At 37.9% G+C, this 20,663-nt stretch overlaps 1 long non-coding RNA gene across 2 annotated transcripts in view; it reads right to left on the bottom strand.

The window, feature by feature from the left end:
• LOC114271786 (uncharacterized) overlaps positions 1-20,203 on the bottom strand; it is a 192,054-nt gene extending 171,851 nt beyond the window's left edge. The window contains exons 1-5 of one of the 2 annotated variants that reach the window (XR_014330896.1): positions 20,047-20,203; positions 19,332-19,394; positions 17,022-17,086; positions 15,854-16,016; positions 15,713-15,760 (exon numbers count right to left, since the gene is read on the bottom strand). This is a non-coding gene — a long non-coding RNA (uncharacterized LOC114271786). The remainder of the gene's footprint in view (positions 1-15,712; positions 15,761-15,853; positions 16,017-17,021; positions 17,087-19,331; positions 19,395-20,046) is intronic. The other variant, XR_014330895.1, reaches the window with a different exon arrangement.
• Positions 20,204-20,663: the final 460 nt, after the last annotated feature.

Below are 20,663 nucleotides of genomic sequence, written 5' to 3'. Positions count from 1 at the left end.
TTCTTGTAGAGACACACTCTAAAAGCACATAACAAGCAAGTGAGAGCCAAAACGCCCCTATGTTGGGGTAGGGTTTCCCTTTCCTATTTTGTTAGGAGCTAGGGTTTCACTACGCACGCAGCGGTTTCAAACAACCTATATCGGGTAAGCAACTTGTCCTAGTTTGGATTAGTCACTATGGATTCCGAATATGCACTAGGTCGAATGGTCAAAAAGGGTGTCCCGGTAAAAATCGGGGTTTGTGTTCCTGTCGTGGCAGAGCCCGCAACCGGTCAACCTTATGGCATGCTTCTCAAAGCAAGCCTCCGGCAAACCGTTCAGGAATAGCATACAGCAAACACGGTGTCCTAGGCGCACCAATCCAAATGCAATGCAAAGAGACACATGAGTGTAGTCAAAACAAGATATCATGAGTTTGAGTCAAGTTCTCTAAATCCCCAGCAGAGTCGCCAGAAACTGTAGACGTCCCCGAATGTCCCGGGAGGGAAATCTCGTTCTGTTCATTTGGGCTCACTACAGTTCGGACTCCAATTGTCACGATTCTTAATCTAATCTCACAATGTGCGATGTGAGATTGATAAATCACCAAAGAGTCCAAATCCGACAAATCATTTTGAAAAATAGATTTTTTAGAAAGAAGTGCCAAACATGGACTGCTTTGCTAGATACAGAGTCACCACCTAAATATTTTAATTTTGGGAAATTTAGGAAACCCTAACATGTTGCCTAAGGCCACATGTCCGTCATCACCAAAGTTGCCTCGGTTCGGGAACTTGGGCACGATTGGGGAAGGTCAGCTATGAGCACCCCCGCTCGCCCAATCAAAGATCGGCCACTACTAAACATGATATCGAGTTTTGAAAACATTATGCGTTCCTATTCCGATTAATTCGCTAATCTTACTATGTGATGCACACAACACAAAAGTATAGACTAGATCGCCTCATTTGGAACAAAGCATCGCATATCCGTTTGTTTTGAAATGATTTGAGGTTTGCTACTCGCAAATAGGCTAAAATACAGATTTCAATGAATTATTCCAATTCAAACAATCCAACCTTCACCCACAGGCATTCAGGCAGTAAGTCAACTAAGCATTTAGCCTCATGGCAAGCATGTTGTCATGTTAACACTCACATACATGCAAGATGCCAAAGCATAAAAACACTTACAGTGTACTCCAAGCCAAAACAAGAAACTACTTAGTAATCATGCGTGATCCTAGTTCATGTTAAGATAGCTAATATAGCACATACAGAATGTCACTAGAATAAGCTCGGCTAATCTATGGATGGCATATGAAATGCACAGATAACATGTATTCAAGTTAGATTTGAAATACTATGCAATTAGTATGATGCGTCGAGCCCGGTGCATGCAATACAAATGGATGAATGCACACATGCATAGCATAAGGATACTAATTGAAATATGCCCTAATACTAACCATCAAAAGCAGGTAAGTAAAAGGAAGAAAGAAGTGGGGATTGGAAAACATGCATCACACGCACGCACGCTTATTACACAATTCGCCCTCTCTCGGAGGAACCAAAAGAATAATACAAATTAACTAACTAATCAAGCTAATTAATTATTACACAACACTTAACTAATTAAATGAATTAATTAAGCTAAGAAAGCAGTAAAGAGGCCTCGAGAAGAGGGATGAATGCATGCATGTTCGGTTTCGCTCAGAAATCCATTGTCATGCTCATGTTGCCTCTGTTTGCACTGTTCTGCACATCTGAAGACTGCACAAGTCCCAAGGATGCTTCAGAATCACTCCATGATCATTGTGGGATGTCACCGGCCAAGAGGAATGGTCACCGGCCATGGAAAAGTGGTCATCAACCAGAAGTGTGGCTCTCGGCCTGAGATTTGTAGTCGGCCGGCACTGAATGTGGTCGGTCGACCATTCATTCCTGCAGAACCCTGTTTTGCAGCAGCAGAGGATAGACAAGGCATGGTAATGCATTTTTAAAGCAATGTGTGCACAACCACCCTCCCGATCATGTTATGGACTCAAGGGAGTATGGTTCTCGACCCTTGGACCATCAATCACGTATTTCAATGCATGATGGCCAAAGAAGCCAAGTGTACAACTCAATATGGAATGCAATGCACAAAACACACAAAGGGCCCCAACCTCTATCATGATTGATCAAGAGGCAAGAGATACACACACAATGCAATGCAACCTAGACAAGCAAGCAAGCATGCAAATAACTCAAGTGTGCAACAAATCTAATGCAACATGAGCATGTTAGCATGCAATATGCAATAAGCATACAACCTAAACATGTGGACATGTATAGCATGCAACAACATGCAAAATGAAACAAGCATGCAACAACATGGTGAGGTAGACTTACACTAACATGGGTAGCTCTCAAGCATGCCAAAATTAGTGGCCAATGGGATGCAACAAAAGCATGGAAACATACATACAAGCATGCATGCACAAAGGCCTATCATCTAAGGCATAAAAGAAACAACTTTTAAGCACATTTAAAAGAGACTATTATGGACAAATAGCAAGCATACTAAGCTCTGAAGTTACATGAAAGATGATGCCAAATCAACTAATCAAGACAAGCAAAGCATGTTAATGGACTTAAAGCTCAAAGCAAGCCATGGGACTTGAACCATGGCCATGTCGACCAAGCCCCAAAGGGCTAAGGTGATCCAAAACAGTCTCAAGGGTGGCCAAAACAAGGCTAGAACATGCATGGAATGAGGCCAAAACATGTTACAAAGGCAAGTACAAAACAAGACGCATACAAGGCCTAAAAGGGGAAATGCACTACACATCTTACAACCAAACATGGCATGATTTAGGCAAATAAAATCAGAGTTAAAACACATCAAAATAAGCCCCAAAACCCAATGATTAGGTCTTCCAAAGACCAAATCATGGAGGCGCATGCAATGGTCTATTCTTAAGGCATAACACACAAACTATCCCAAGCATGGAATGGATGATAAATGCAAGTGTGTGGCCTTGGAACATGGACTGAAATGGCATGGGAAGTGATTCCAAATCACTGAAATAGCCTAAATGATGCATGATAATAACTCACACACTCGAAGCTAACAAGCTAAAATGCAAAAAAGCTATACAAAGCATGGCAAGCATGACCAAATCGACACCAAATAGAACTTAAATATGTTAAAACATGACTAAAAACTTCACAAAGCTAAGTCAAAACATGCAAGCATGGTGGTCCAAATGCAATATGCCTTTCTAGGCAAAATAGAGGAATGCAAGGCAAGTGTATGGTGCATGCAAGGGGTCAAAAAACCAACCTAAAACGGAGGTAAAGCATGCCTAAATAACACCAAATACCCATTGAAATAGAGCCAACACATGTTAGAATGAGGTGCTCCTTTGGAAGGTCATACAAGGGGTTGTTCTACACATGCAAGATGAACATTAACTATGACAAAACCACCTCTGGACAGAGGTTATATAGGTCCTAAAACTCACCAAAAATGGCCTGAACCAAGCTTGGGATGCATGCAAATATGGGGCTCCTTTGTAAGGCCAAAAATGCAAGTAAACAAAACAATAAGGAGAGGGGATGGCCCTCTCCTTCTTAGGACCTCAAAACATCATCCCCACCACTAAAATCGCTCTGGATTTCAGTGGTGAGAAGGCCAATACAAGGTGGTCCCGAACCTCACAAAAAAGGCACAAAAAAGAGGCCAAACAAGGCCTAAGAGGGGGTAAACAACCCCAAACACCAAAGAGACCTTAAACAAACATGTAAAGGACCTCAAAATAAGACTTTTTTAGTTTATGCCAAAGCTCGAAAATGCTTGCTAGTATGGCTAAAAGATAGAGCAAAATAAAGCTTAAAAAGGGAAAAAGTGTGCTCAACCTTGTAGCTCAGCAAAACAGCCACTTCTCTGGACCAAAACCAGCTCCTTAAGCCCTTTCAAGACCTTCCAAGAACCTTAGGTTGATGGTGGAAGGGTTAGGCTATGAGGTGGTGTGCAAAGGGCCAAGAACATTCACTCATCTAAGCCTAAATGTAGAGATGCAAGGAGAGATATGTGTATAAGCCTTAGACAATTTTTTTTGGAATCTTTTCTAATGAGGGAGAGGCTCCCTCTTATAGAAGAACAAAGGTCCAAGCTTCTCTTAGAAGCTTGGAGCAAAGGGGCCAAGCTTCTTAAGGAAGCTAAAGTAAAAAGGGTCAAGCTTCTTGAGGATGCTAGAGCAAAGGGATCAAGCTTCCTCAAGAAGCTAAGAAAGGCTCAAGTTTCTCTTAGAAGCTTGAAGCAAAGGGTTAAGCTTCTTGGAGAAGCTAGACAAGGGTTCAAGAGGTTCAAGCTTTCTCAAGAAGCTAAAACGAGAGGTTCAAAAGGTTCAAGCTTCTCCAAGGAGCTAAAACGAGGGGTTCAAAAGGTTCAAGCTTCCTCAATAGGCTAAAACAAGGGTTCAAAAGGTTCAAACCTCCTCAAGAAAAGGTCTCGGCCAGAAAAAGTGGCCGATTGATCAAAACAGTGGCCGGCCGACCAAAAACATTGCCAACCCGGCCAACACTTTTGGCCGGTAGCAAGAAAACAGGGCCGATGGCCTCTAGCCATGGCCGGTGAGGTGTGGGGATGGCCAACAAGCTATTTCCCACCCTCAAAAGCAAAACAAAAAGTGTTTGGTGCAAAACCAAACACAAAACAAACAAGTCGAGAGGTCTTAAGGCAAGGCGCGTAGCCGAAACTCCGAGAACTCAAGACGAACACAAACATGGGTGATCATCGAGTGTTCCAAGTCTTGAGGATGGTCAAAAATAGGGTGTCTACACACTCTTATGTATATAACACCAAATATTATGTTCGTACCCGATCTACCCTCCAAAACCCCATCCATCTGGGACTAGACAAACATATGTTTTTTAATATATATATAAAAGATTTCCCATAATACATCAATATACATTCTCCTGCTTTTTAAATTCATCAATAGGGTTACTTCCAAGTAGCCGATCCCACTTGATTGGGAAGGACACAAGGCTTAGTAGGTTACTTCTTTGTCACACACAAGAAATTCTTTGATTCAAATAATCAAGTCAAAAAATTTGTACTAGTAACGGATATCCTATTTTTGTATTCAGCTACAAATTCTTGAAAATATTCCGAATGATGAATTCTCAAATCAAAGGTTTGACTAAAATGTCACAACAGACAATGAAAGCTTAGGTTGAATCTTTTTCCATGATCCAAATACAACTTTAAAAGGGTGTTGATAAAAGGGGGTGCTGTTCATCTGGTGCTCAATGTGTATGCCTAAATCATTTAGGGTTTTAACCTTTTTACAGAATGGCATTAAATTAATATTACAGAAACTAATCAAATATTATAACTGAGTTCTTCAATGAAACAATATCAGATTTCAACCATCATATTAAGAAAATAACACAATTTGTCGTAGAAAAAAAAGAAAAGAAAAATGAAATGGAAATATTTTTGGTCGCTTACTTGGGTCTTTTCAACATCCTAACCCCTACTACTTCCAAACTCTGTTAGCAATTTTCTAAATAGACAAGAATACGCAACGTGACCATTTAGTGGGGTGTTTGGGATTTGTTTTTTATTTTTCATTTTTTAAAAGGTTAATTTGTTTAGAAAGGTTTTATAAAAAGTATACTTTTCGTAAGTGAAAATTAATGTGAAATTTTCCTTTTTTTTAATTCATGACAAATAGTTTAGTAATTTTTTTGACTTTTTAGAGTTAAAAATTAGTCTTTTAAGGTTGTTCCCAAACATACTTTCCAATTTTTGTTTTTAAAATATTTATATTCTATATTTAGGTGTTTAGCATTGATTTTTGGATAAATTACATTCATGTTTGAAAAAAATACAATCGCTCCTACATTTTTTATATAATTACCCTCACATTCCTTTTAATCATAGAAGGACCGAAAGGGATAGACTAATGGTAGGTTAAAAAAAAAGAGTTGAAACTTCATTCTATCCTAGTTCATCAAACAAATCAAGATTGTTTGGCATTTGACAATCGAACATCATGTTTGAACAGAACTTGAACACAAAAAAAATGAAGAAGCATCTTCTACTCCACCACCACCCCAACCCCCTCCATTTCCTACCCCTCGACACCCCCATCTCCTTCAGAAATATTTGCATTGATTCATGTCAAACAAAAAACCAATGAAAGTAATTTATTATTTCAAAAACACTACTGTCATACCATTCTTTTTGAATTTTCTGTGTTACTTTTGTTTGCAAATCAATTTCCACCGCCAAAATGCAAAAGATTTGCAGAAACCTAAGATGTCCTTCATTTGTAAATAAAACACTTCAACTATATCACTTCCAAATTGTGCTTTTTCATTCAGATATCATAGATGGTGAACATTGTCTAAAATTAGACAAAATCTTCATTGTGATTTTCACTCACGTGATTCATGGCAATGTCGTACATTACCCTAAACTTTAAAAACGGGGGAAATATAATCCAAACAAGTGGAAAGGTGCAATAACTAAAGATAATTCAAAAGGAAAATAAAAATGTGTGAAACGCGTGTATCAGTGTCAATTGCAAGTTCCATTGTACCTTGAATGGAGAAGAGGTAATGGGATTGGTGGAAAATTTGATGCATACATCATTGTACTATCTATTACCAAAAATATCAACCAAATTTCATAAGTTTAAATGTTGAAGTAGATTCATTTTTCCAAAATGGAGAGCATTGTTTTTTTTTCTAGATGTTCCACTTTCCCATAGTGAATCTCATTAGCAGTTGTTACTTAGACTTAGTAGAGAATGAATACCAAAAAGATCATCTTACTGTGTCACTCAAACCAAAGCTAGTAAAAAAGGACACAAACCATTTGCTAAACTTAATCTTCAGGGGTTTCATTTTCATTGCGACTTCCATCTGGATCATTGTATGTGATTTTTGCTTTTGGTGAGGAGCGCCGAAATCTTGTCAACTTTTTCAAAATCCTAAATCCTTTGTCAGCAACTTTCTCCAAGTCAGGCTCAATAAGCATTGTCTCCAGCATAAAGGATTTGGCTAATAGAAGCTTAATAAACTCCAATTCAAACCTTGTTCCAGAAATATTTCGAATCTCCACTTCTCGAAGTTGATTTAAAGAGACATCTGACCAGTCTTGAATTTCTAAAAGTTCTAGAACATGATCAATAGCAGAAGTTTCATGGGTACATGCCTGGAAAGAAGAAAGCAAAATTGTCTCAGCCTAAAGATTCAAAATATACATTATATATAAACACATGAAATAATAAAATATGTCATTACTTAACCTCAATTATAATTTTTGCCAAATTTAGGGAGCTTCTGACTAAGCAAAGAAAAAAAAGAAACCTCATTGACTTCCCCAAAACAAATAGCATACAAATCGATAATTTCAAGGTGGCTCAGAGTAATTGGAAGCCTCTTTGGTACCCCACCTGCAGCCATGTTGTAGACGTCCCCGAACACCCCAGAGGATGAATATCGTTCTGTTCATATTGGGCTCACTACAGTTCGGACTCAAATTGTCACGGTTCTTAATCTAAACCAAAGAGTCCAAATCCGGCAAATCGTTTTGAGAAAAACAGATTTTTAGAAAAGAAGTGCCAAACATGGACTGCTTTGCCAGATACAGAGTCGCCACCTAAATATTTTATTTTGGGGGAATTTAGGAAACCCTGACTCATTGCCTAAGGCCACATGTCCATCATCACCAAAGTTACCTCGGCTCGGGAACTTGGGTACGATTGGGGAAGGTCAGCTATGAGCACCCCCTCTCACCCGATCCGAAGATCGGCCTCTACTAACCATGATATCTAGTTTTGAAAACATTATGCGTTCTTATTCCGGTTATTAGCCTAGATTTACTATGTTATGCGCACAACAAACAAGTATAGACTAGGTCGCCTGAATTGGAACGAAACATTTCATGTTTGTTTGTTTGAAAATGGTTTGATGATGCTACCCGTAAGTAGGCTAAGACACGGATTTTTCCACCCTCAAGTGGGCTTAGAAAATATGGTTTTGCCACTTCCAAGTGGGCTTAAAACTCGCATCCAATGCATTGTCCCAATTCAAATAACCCAACCTTCACCCACAGGCATTCAGGCAGTTATATCACATAAGCGTATAGCCTCATGGTAAGCATGCTAATATGGCAACACTCACACGCATGCAAGATGCTAAAGCATAAGAGCTTACCTAGTACTCCAAGCCAAAACTGAAACTAGTTAGTAATCAAATGCATGATCCTAGTTCATGTTAAGATGGCTAATGCAACACATTCAGAATTCAACTAGAATAGGCTCGGCTAATCTAAGAATGGCATATGATGATGCCACAGCTAACACGTATTTAACTTGGAATTGAAATACAATGCAGTTAGTATGGTGCGCTGAGCCCAGTGCATGCAATACAGATGGATAGACGCACGCATGCAAAGCATAGGGTATGCTAATTTAAATATGCCCTAATACTAACCATTGAAAGCTAGTAAATAAAAAGGGAAGAAAGACGTGGGGTTGGAAGACATACACACACTCACACACACTTATTACACAATTGCCCTCGCTCGGGGGGTCCGAATAAATATTACAAGACAAATAAATAATTAACTCTTCTAACTAATTAAATATTACACATCTTCTATTTAATTAACAAATTAAATGCAGAAAGAGGATGGCCGCAGCCCCGCCTCGGAATGCTAGGATGATGCATGCTCGACTCGCCCCGCCCGAAAACCCGTGCCATGCCACTGTTACCTCTGTTTACACTGCCTTGCTCCTCTGAAAATTCTGAAAGTCCCCAGACCCATTTTAAATCACCCTCTGAGTGCTCTGGGGTGTCACCGGCCACAATTCAAGTTCACTGGCCATGGGGATGGGCTTATCGGCCAAAAGTTACACCACTAGCTGGACATTGATGGTCGGTCGGCACTGTATGTGGCCAGCCGGCCATTTCTTCCTGCAGAAACCTGTTTTTGATAGCAGCAGAGGGCAGACAGTGCATGGCAAGGAAATTCAAAGCAATGTATGCATAGCCACTCTCCCAATCATGCTATGGACTCATGGGAGCGTGACCCTCGATACTCGGGCCACCAATCACGCATTTCAATGCATGATGGCCTAAGACACCAAGTTTGTAACATAATGTAGATGCATGCATAAAAGAAATGAATGCCTTATGCCCTATCATGTTGGGGTCAAGGGCATTGGCGAACGAGGGTTGAGGCATATTTCGTCACTTTGAGTACGAACGCACCTCACCCCTCATGCTTGATTTGACACCCCATACCAAACCATGCAATGCATGTATACAAACGTGGCTCAAAAATGTAACGTGGCTCGAATATGCAACATGAGGTTAAGTTACAAGGCATGCCAAATGCAAGGTGACCCATCATGCAAGAATGTAATGTGCCAAGTATGCAATGCTACAATGCGATGCAACCTAACATGTGATGCAAGCATGGTATAATGTAAGCATGTAATTAGAGGCAATATGTCAAACATGCAACTATACACAAGGTGGGACTTAAACCGAAATGGGAGGCCTCAGCCACACCCCAAAACAGTGGCCAAAAGATGATGCAAAAACAGACAAATTATGCATGCAAGTGTGCACACGCCAAGGCCCATCACCCAAGCATGGAGGGCTACTCTCAAGAACACTCAAAGGTGATATACATGGACATTAAACACTCATGTTAAACTCTGAAAAGCATGCCAAGAATGATGCCAAAACATGCTAGGGAATGGATGCAAAAATGGAAGGGATTCAAGGCCACAAAAGAGAGCATTGCTCAACACCTACCCCAAGCACTCATGGCGTGAACTAAGCAACCAAAACAGAGTTTCTATGCATCAAAATACACCCCAAAACCCACTGATATGATAGCCTCAAATGCCTAAACATGGTATCATACACAATGACTCATTTCTAGGCATAAAAGAACAATCCTTCAAGGCATGAAAGGGATGATGAATGCAAGCATACAAGCATAGATTAGGGACTGAAACAGCATAAGAAGTGATTCCAAATCACTGAAATAACCCGACTAAAGCATGCTCATGACTCACACCCTCAAGGCTCACAAGCCAAAATACAAAGGGACTACCCTAAACACGGAAAATATGACCAAAACAGCTCCCAATAGACCTCAAGCATGGTAAGAAATGACTAAGAACTTCACAAAGTTAGGCCAAAACATGAGAGCATGGTAGACTAAATACATGATGCACTTCTAGGCAAAAGAGAGGAATACAAAGAAAGTATATTAAGCATGGGAGGGGGCACTAATCCGACCAAAAACAGAGGCATAATATGACCTAATAACACCCAAAAACCTCTAAAATGAAACCAAGAACAACTAATCATACATGCTACCCTTATGGGCCAAAAAATGCAAACAAAAGAGAGACCAAGGGAGAGGGGTGTCCCTCCCCTATGCAAGACTTCAAAACCCCTTCTTCACCACTGAAAATCCACTGGATATCAGTGGTAAGAAGGCCAATACACAAAAGTCCCCAAAGCTTATCAAAGAGAGCACAAAAAGGGCCAAACAAGGCCTAAGAGGGGGAGGTCAACCCCCAACACCAAAATGACCTTAATGAAAGATCTTAAGCATGCAAATAAAAGACTTTTTTCAGTTATACACAAAGCTTAAATCAGTATGCAAGATAGGTTAAAGACTAGTGCAAGATTGGAAAATACAAAGTAAATAGTGTTACCCTTGAAGAACACTTCAAGAACAGCAAGCTCAACCCTCTTCTTCTGATCAAAATCGACCCAAAGCTCCAAGAACAAACCCTCAAGACCTCCAAAGTCGAAGTATGGTGTAATAGTAGGCGACTTAGTACAAAACTAAGAACTAAATACACTTTTAGGCCCTCAAACACACACAAATGAAGAGAGAGAGGGAGATATAGAGAGAGAAGATGTATATATCAGAATATATACGTTTTAGGTCTGATTTTACTGAACCTCTCAAATGGAGAAGAGAGGTCTCCTTATATAGACAAGGCAATGGTGCTAAGATTCTTAGAGAAGCTAATATAAAAAGGTCAAGGGGGTCAAACTTCCAAGGGAAGCTAACCCAAAGGTCCAAGCTTCTTGAGGAAGCTAAGACAAAGGGTCAAGCTTCCTCAAGAAGCTAGACCAAAAGAGGCCAAGCTTCCATGAGAAGCTTGAGTAAAAGGGTGCAAAGGTTCAAAACAGCCACATACGTGTATGGGGGGGAGGGTTCGTGCACTCCAGCTGGCACAGCTAGCTTGCACCATGCCTGAAAAAGGCAAAAAGGAGGTACCGGACAATCGGCCAAATAAATGGTCGGCCGGCTACTATAAATGGTCGGCCTGCTATTTTGCTGGCCGGTCGGCAAAATTGGTGGCCGGTACATGGCTGCCAAGGCCAAAAAATGGTCGGTGGATGTCCAAATTGAATCCCCAAAAGTTAGCTTTCCAATGGGGCAAACCTTGCTTTAAAATTTCTCCTGTGCAAAAAGTTATACCTGTTTTGGTGAAGCCGCGCAGATTCGATCCAACCGGATTGATCCCTTACTTCAACCAACCATATCTCCCCCACCCGGACTTGGCTTTAGAAGATTCTTGAGTGCAAAATGAAGCCCCAGAAGTAAGCTTTCCAACGGTGGTGGCATCATAGCTAAAATCCAAGTATGCAGATGAATAAGCCCGATTCAGCAAGGGCTGCTTGACTCTCTTCTACCCGGATTCATGCCGAACTTCTCCCAAACTAGTTTTCTTCTCTCCTTTCCTCTTTTCTTTAACTCCAAACCCCTAAACAAAGTGTTTTGAAAGATTTTTCAAAGATTTCATCTCTCTTTCATTCATCTCCACTTTGTCCTTGCTTGGTTTACCGAAAAGCGCAACATTTACCGAAATGCGAGCGTCGGAACATCGTAGGAACTTTATTTTCAAAACATTTTGAAAGAGAGGGTTTTAAGATCTAAAATATTTTGATCAAGATTGTTTTGGTCCAAAAGGGGTATGAAGTTGGGATTTGACTCTCTCATTGCTGAAGAAATTGAACCTTTGCCCTGCACACCTTTTACCACCAAGTAAACCATCAGTAACGCCCAAGTCTTAAGGGCGGTCAAAAATGGGGTGTCTACACATGTACCAAAGAAAGAAAAAAAAATTAGAGAAACATCAGTTACTTAGGCCAACCCCACAACCAAAAAAAAAAAAAACATGGTTTACTAATCTTACCCGAACATAATAATAGTCTAATTCCAAAAACTGAATGCGGGTAGACTATCAAAAAACAAGACCATATTAGATGTTTCTCCTTCCTTGAGTGTTTCCTCATTTGTGTGCACTTTCAAACCGATTGAAACTTTTGCAAGATGAGGGGTATTTTTAAAACAAATAGAACGAACATGGCTTTCGCAGAATAAGAATATAAGATTAGGAGCTTCAATTTCAAGGCAATCTAAACTGCTACAACCAGTGTCAGTTCTTCAAGAAGTGGGCAACTGGAGATTAAACTTGAAAATATGTTGGCAGTAATGGCAACTTTGCAAAGCTCCAAGCGAAGGAGACTCCTAAACCCTTTAAATTTTTCAGGTGGAGGCTTAAACATACAAGAATGGAGAGTCAAATCCTTAAGTTGAAGACATAAAAATAGTGATGATGGCAATTTATAAGGTTCACCCTTCCGAATGTGAAGGTTGAATTCCTGGATACCATTGTTTGAAACAAAAAGTACCAACTAGTCGATCTCAGAACAGCCTTCAAGTCCAGATAAAGAAAGAGTGAACCTGAGTATTGGTCCACGGTGGAGCAGCAGAACTTGATAAATAGTAATCACAAGTTTATTCTTCTCATTTCTGATCGATTCTCTGCAGAACTTATCATCAAATGCAAGTTGGGGAAGTCTGGCCCACATATACCTCCATTTCCTTGACAAAATACTAGTCCTCACCACATCTTGTAATGGCAAAGACATCAAGATTGTTTCTTTTACATTGTTTGGAAGATAAGTGATTATGTCTGAAGTTGGCCCACACAATATCTTCATGTTTCCAACTATTCTATCAATCAGCAAACATAACCAAATCAAAGTATCAGCTCCCCTATGTAGTTAGTGTCTGTTATTCTATTTCCTGGCACAAAATAAAAGAACAATAAAGAATAGCCCAGTATCATATCTCTTGTCATCAGTTATAGAAAGAAACAGAAAACATCAAAGTATCAACTCCCCAGGGCAGTGGTTTTTATCTTTTAAAATGCATTTTTATATTTAGGAATAGGAATGTCAATGGGGAGCAAGAGGGCGGATATTAATTCCCCATCCCCATTCCCTTATTATAAATTTTTTTCATTCCCCATCCCCCATCACTACTAAAATAAGCATTTTTAGCAATCGCTATAAAAAGTCGCAAAAAATAGAAATACAGTCGCAAAAGACCTTTTGCGATGAGCCATGCGATGACAAATGAGGGATGCGAATGTGGGGGTGGCAAATACTTTTTGCGACTGCAAAAAGCAGTTGCAAACTATTTGCGACCGCCCAACCTACTTATAGCGACTGATGTTTTGCCGTCGCAAAAAACTAAAAAAAAAATGCCTACAATCTATTAGCGACCATCTTGTTACCGTCGTGAATAATTTTCAATGACATTTTATAAATAGCACAATAATGACTTTTTAGCGACAAATATTTTGAGACGAATCTACCAAATAAGATCCCGCTGAAAACAATAGTGTCAAACCATTTATTTGAGACAAATCTAGCAAAACAAAGAAAGAGGGAACAAGCAAGTCAATATTTTCCAGGTTTACGTACACAGAGCAGTAACATATGCTTGCTAAATCAAGAACCAAATACCTGACATTAAACACATCAAAACATACATTTTGAAAAACTATTAGTGTGTTAAATCAAAACTAAAAAATGTGCAAAATCAGTAGGATTAGAACATTTAATCCTTGTGTGTGCTGTTCATCAATTGCGAAGCTAACCTGTAAATACACCAAAGACAAAAACATAAATTTTCTATAACACCACTAGTACTACCAAGAGGGCAATAAATTTTCTATCTTTTCTCACAGATGCAACAATTATTAGCAACAACATCAACTATCCTCCAACAAACAATGGAAACACCCAGAACATAACATATTCTTAAACAAGTCAAGTAACTAATTTCTCAAGCATATGATTCACATTTTTCAATAGTAGTACCTGTATAGTTGTCACTTCTTTCAAGCAAATATTCCAATATTTTATCACAATGCCCAAGTGCATATCAAAAACGAAAAAATATTAGTGCATATGCATAACAACTCCAAACTAACATTTTTGGTAGGAGCATTACTAGTAATTTATTCATCAAAGTGGTTTAACTAAAAAGGTTCAGATAAGTCAGGATCTACTAAGAAAAAATCAGCAACCCAACACCTGAGTCGCATGCATATGAAATGTATCCACTTGCCCACCCACTAAGCATCCAAAGTACTAAAATGCATGAATTTCAACCTAGTTTTATCCATCTAAAAATTACAAGAAGGCTGTTATTTACAAATTGCAATTAATTATTATAACCCAGTACAAAGCACTTAGAGTATCTCTAACGGTGAATCAAAATTTTCACCAAATTTGAGTAAAAAAAAGCCAATTTTCTTAATCTGATATGGGTTGCTCCAACGGTGCATCAAAAGGGAAGGGTCATCTGGTGGGTCGACCGGTAAGGCTAATTTTTTTTTTTTTAAACCTGTTTGAACCTTTTGACCTGTTTGAACCTATCTATTTGAAAGGGAACCGGTCGACCGGTTGGTCAACCGGCCAGACATCCGGCTGGTTGACCGGTTGGCCACGCCCAACGGTAACGCACAGTGAAATACTGAAATCTGCAGCGTGTTCTCACTGTGATGAAAATTTTGTTCCATTCTCATTTTGATATCAATTTGGTGAAACCATTGGAGTGAGAAAAAGTGACTTTTTCATCAAATTTCAAATCTGATGCCAAGTTTGATGAACCGTTGGAGATGGCCTTAGGACATAATGCACAATAACTACTTTGGGACAAACAATAATATATTTACAATAATGATCTAGAAATAGATAAGATAACACAGATAATCAAAAGTAATAGTTGGCATACCCAGATCCCAAACTTGAAACTTTATGTTGTTATATAGCATTGTTTCCACATTAAACCCAATTGCAGCATCAAATATATACACATAAATTAATTCAGTGAAACCAATTTGGATGCCCTGACTTTTGAAGTCTTTGCCAATCGAGACAAAAGGGTTTAGACTCTTCACATGCAAAAGTACAGATTAAAAAAAATAAATTAATACTATAACAAGTCAACATCATAAGAGATGGTCAAAAAGTAATTGTGACCTTATATACTTTCTTCTCTTATGCTGTGTTTGGTTGGGAGATTTAGGAAGGGATTTGGAAAGGAAAAGGAAAAATGTAAGTGAAATGTGAATAAAATATACCTACATTTCACATAGTTTCACACACATTTTCTTTTTCCTTTTCCAAATCCCTCCCTAAATCTCCCAACCAAATACAGCGTTAAGTTCTTATTTATTTTGGGTCGTCATGATTTAGACACTCTTATTCTTTTTCTAAGAGATGTCAATTTCATCTTTGACATATATAGCAATTTATTATATATGCAACAACCAACACCAAATCAGATTATGGATTGCTCAAAATTTGTTTGAATAGTGGCATACTTGTTCATCTTCTTTTGAAGCTTGTTGCCCACTAGATGCATCTGGCACCTACAATATGTTACTTTAACGTGTTAATAATTTCCATATGTATATATACAAATTTGATCAAACGTAAAATTCATCATTTTGTAAGTATTGCACCTCTCTCGAGCTCTTACTCCCAACCACACCCTATGACTCTAAGAACAAAACACGTGCCGTCAGGTTCTCGATCGTTGTAGAGAACCTAGACTCAATGTGTTATGTCACACGTTGTGTGATCTCATCAATAAATGAAGGGGTTGCTGATGATTGGGATGGGCCGCTGCCACAAAATTGTTGAAGAAAATGAGCAATTGAGTATTTATGAAGACTGAAAGCTCAAAATAATAATATCATAATCAACTACATTTCACAAAGCTCAATAAAAACTAATAAACACAAAAATAACATATAAGTACAACTAAAAAGCAAAATAATAAACAATGCATATGCAAAAGGAATGAGGAGAAAGACGAAAAGGGAACCCACAACAACAGAAGAATGTTGGGGAGGAAAAGTCGTGCAATGCAGTCTTATATATTAGGTTTAAACTCTGGAAATTGAGTTTAAGTAGCACACAAACTTAGGCAGCAAAATCGATGTGTTCTTACATTTTCTTTTCTTTAGTATTGTAAAACTTTTAGGCAATTTGCAAGAATAACATTTAAACCATAAGCAAAAGAGAAAATAACGAGAAGATATCCAGCACTGATATGACCAGAGAAAACTAATAAAAATAAAATAAGAAAGTCAAAGGAAGGGAGCTAGAAATAAAACAAGAGCAATGCTACACTCACACCCATCAAAGCAACCCCCTATTACCAATTACTAACTGATTAATGAATGAATTAATTAAAATTAGATAGTCCCTTCATTGAAACAATTCTCTGCTTTACGCAGTCGTTCTTGTGTTCAATAATTGAATATCAATTTAATACATTAATTTATGTACTAGACTAAAAGGAAGTAATAACAGTGGTGCCACAAGCCAGTGGTGTTTGAAGTATAAGATAGATATCTACAATCTACTATAACTCTCAAAAGAATCAAAACCAAAATCAATGTTCACTTTGATGCAACAGATATGAATTTTTCAACCAAAATCATCTACATGCCATACACATTTACTTTCCCACCCCAAGGCCAATATTCACCTTCTTCTAGCTTTCATGTTGTACATTCTATAAATTAGATATGAATTTTTATCCAAAAAATATTTTCTCTATATCTATCAAGTGTCATTCAATAAGGGAAAAAACAAAGCATGAGCATCAACAACTAAAATTACCTCTCATCAACTGTATAACTCTGAAGCAATAGAAGGGAAAAAACAGTGCATGAGCATCAACAAACCTGGGTGATCAATTCTTGCAATCCCAATCAGAATTCAACATACATAATCGAACAGAACAGTTCATAGAACAGAATTGATGACATCACTTAACATACAAAATATTGTTTTTTTAGTCATAAGCCATTACATATCACTGTTAGGATTTTTATCCTAATTGTTCATTGCTTTGCAACTTGTTTTGGCAAATCCCGTGACAAACAATGTTTCACTTTGTTTCTTCCTTTATTGGATTTTTTAAGATCTTTGTTGGCTATAGTTTTTTCTTTTCTTGTTTGTCAACTTGTGACAATTTGGTGATCTAGCATGTGCATCATCTTCTTGATTTTGTAAATTGAAAGATGCAGATTGTGTGGCTCGAAGATTCATGGGCTTGTGTGATTTTGCTTGACCTTGTGGCTTAAGCATGGGAGAAAGTTTTGTTTTTTAATTTCAGAAGTCAATTTTTATGGATGGTTTGTTGGCTAATCTTGTTAACAATCTTTGAAGACAAGCATGTGTGAGAATGATGACTTTTTCCAGCCCAAAAGGGAAGTCGTTTGTCTGGAAAAACATGGAACAAACATGGAGATTTTCAACAGCAAAAAGTCTGCAAAAGCTGTTGGCAAGCATGCTTCATCGCGCCCGCGGACTTCACCATTGCGCCCGTGACCAAATAGCTCCCATAAGTTTTGTCTGCATCCCGTGAAGACTGGTCACGCCCGTGACCCCCATGACCGCGACCGCGACTATGATGTGCGCACCCGCGATGGTCCTTGGCCTAGGCCTATTTAAGGCATCTCGGCTGATTTATTTTGTATCCCTCACACTTGTTTCTGAGTACTCTCTCCCAAACTCTTCTTAAGTATTTTTATCTTTTGAGAGATCATTTTTATGAGTAAGATACATTTTTGTAAAGAGATTTCGTTGAGTGTTTAAGAGGGAACGTTGCAGTGAGGATTACTTGTAATACTCTCATGTGCTTAATGATTCATTAGCGTCTAAGAACCTCAAAGCTAATCATCAAGCTGCACAAAGTCCTTCACACCTTTTATTTGTGAACCTTCTTGGTGGATTCCAAGATTGTAGATTTCGGTTGATTCCGAAATCATTGGCGTCGTGGCGATTCAACAACCATTACAGAGATCCAGTGGAGAAAGAAATGTTACTCATAGGTTGAGCAAACGCGTGTCCCCGGAGTAGCCTTTGTAAGATATCTCTTGTACTCTTTTGTTTTATAGTGGATTGTTTGCTTGACCGAGGGCCCGTGGTTTTTTTATCATAAGTTGGTGGATTCCAATTGTGATTTTTTCATGTAAAAAGTATTTTGTGTCATGGTGGATTTTTTTTTCTTACTCTCTCTTTTATCTACATTAATCATGGTTGTATAATTTTTAATTTGGATTAACTAAATCAACAATCACTCATCACGGGACAAATCTAGATTTTCAAATGGATTTTTCAATAGAACTAGAATTTTCAATCACAAATGTCAAGAGCATTTAATTTAATAATGAAGAGCCAACCTCCCATTCTACAAAAGATTAATCCAACCAGCAGAATAACAATGGTGAAGAATCGAAATACAACATATATTTTTTAAATTTTATGAAATACTACGTAGCATCAAGCATAATTGATCTCAAAGATATACTTGTAAAATCAAGGAGTAACATGATTATCATCCAAAACTCATGCTCGGCATCTTCAAGCAAAAATACATAAAAAATTAATCACAAAACCAATTAAGTTAACACTAACACTAAGAAATTCTTCAACAATTGGCAATTTTAACCGTCCAAAAATCAAGGAGTAACATGATTATCATCCAAAACTTCAAAATCATCTTTGGTTTAGTTTTCAAATTGAAAAAAAAAAATTGAAAAACTAAAAACTAGATTGGTGAAACTAAATGAAAATTTCAACAAAAAAAAAAGGAACTCGAGCTAACAAAATTGCTTATGTCGTTACACAAAACAAATTCGCATCAAAACATAATACAATTTCAAGGCCCAATTCAGACACATTTTTCAAAAATTAAGATTTCAAATTGCGAATTTCAGACCTTCATTATATATATATCATCCCCTCTCTCTCTCTCATGAAAAAGTAACAGAGAATAAGGCCTTTTCGAGAAATGAATCAAATGTCCATTCACAAAAAACTTTAGATTGATCAATACGAACAAATATATATATATATATATATATATTCAAGAATTTACATCAAGAATGATAACTATTAAGACTTGGATAGTTCAGTTTGTACCTGTACGTGGATGAGAAAGGAATGAGTTGAACCAGAGCTTCCTTGTATGATATATGTGTGTGGCTAGAGAGAGAGAGAGAGAGAGCGATTCAAGTCTGCTGCCATATGAGCTTAAAAAGATCTAGGGATGCATATAAGGGAAGGTGAAATAAATAAAGAAATAAAAGGAAAAATAAATTATAGCTAGGAACACAAGCAAAATTATACAGTTTTGAAGTAAATAAAATTATCTAAATCTATCTTTTGCGGCAGTAATTTTTGTCATCGCAATAATTTTTTTTGCGACTGCCAAATAGTCGGTCGCAAAAAATATAGATTTAAAAGGCCATATTTCTAGTAGAGCATGAAGATTACCCTCCCCATTCCCTAATGGGTTTGGGTTTCCCCCAACCCAACTTTACCCCTTTTTTAAAAAATTCTTCAAAAACAACGGCCTTATTTTCCCTTCAACGCAGTAATCTGAATCCATACAAATATAATAAATATTAAATGTATGTGTTTGTTGTACATACATTTATGAAATCAATTAAAAAGCATAAAAATCGGTTTGGTGAGAAAATGGAGAAAGATTAAAAGATTTCGAACCTTGAATTACATTCTTTCATTTTCATGGAATTCAAAACTCACCACGAATAAACCAAGCCAAATAGTTTTACAAAGAAATTGGAGACAATGATCAAGAAGACTCAAAATCTTATTTTCTTTCCTTTCCTACCTTTTCCCAGCAACGAAGCAACGTGCTCTTTGTTGATGATGAATGAAGAAACAGAAAAATGACAACCTCGCAATATACTCAGGGCAGCGATTGTGATAAAGGACGAGATTGAGATTGAGAACCCTAGCTCTAAATAGGGTAGTCAAAACATATGGGCGGGTACCCATCCCTGATGGACATTTAAACAATACCACCTACCCGACCCGACGGGCAAAACAAAAGGAGAAACCCCATGTATTCAGGTCGGGTCTCCAGGGTACCCACTGGGTAAGTCATCCATTGTCATTCCTATTTAGGATTTTTTTTTTTTTTTTTTTTGTTTCTGTCAATAATGGTAAGCAATAGATAATTGGAAAGACACTGAAAGTTTTTGAGAGATTTTAACTAGTAGTTTTAAGAATTCAAGTTCAACATTATTATGTATATAACACCAAAGGAAATACTTGCACTAATCTACCCTTCCAAACCCCATCCAATTGGGACTAAACAAACATACTTATTTTAAAAAGATTTCCCATAATACATCTACTGGAATAGTAATATGCATTCTTCTGCCTTTTAAATTCACCAGTTGGATTACTTCATAAGTGGAGAGGCTACGGGGAGGGAAAGACCTA

Source organism: Camellia sinensis, chromosome 5, assembly GCF_055761805.1.
Source record: "Camellia sinensis isolate YWXY chromosome 5, ASM5576180v1, whole genome shotgun sequence".
In the NCBI taxonomy this organism is placed as follows: domain Eukaryota; kingdom Viridiplantae; phylum Streptophyta; class Magnoliopsida; order Ericales; family Theaceae; genus Camellia; species Camellia sinensis.
Note: the sequence above shows the minus strand (reverse complement) of the source record. Positions and strands in the feature narration are given on the sequence as shown.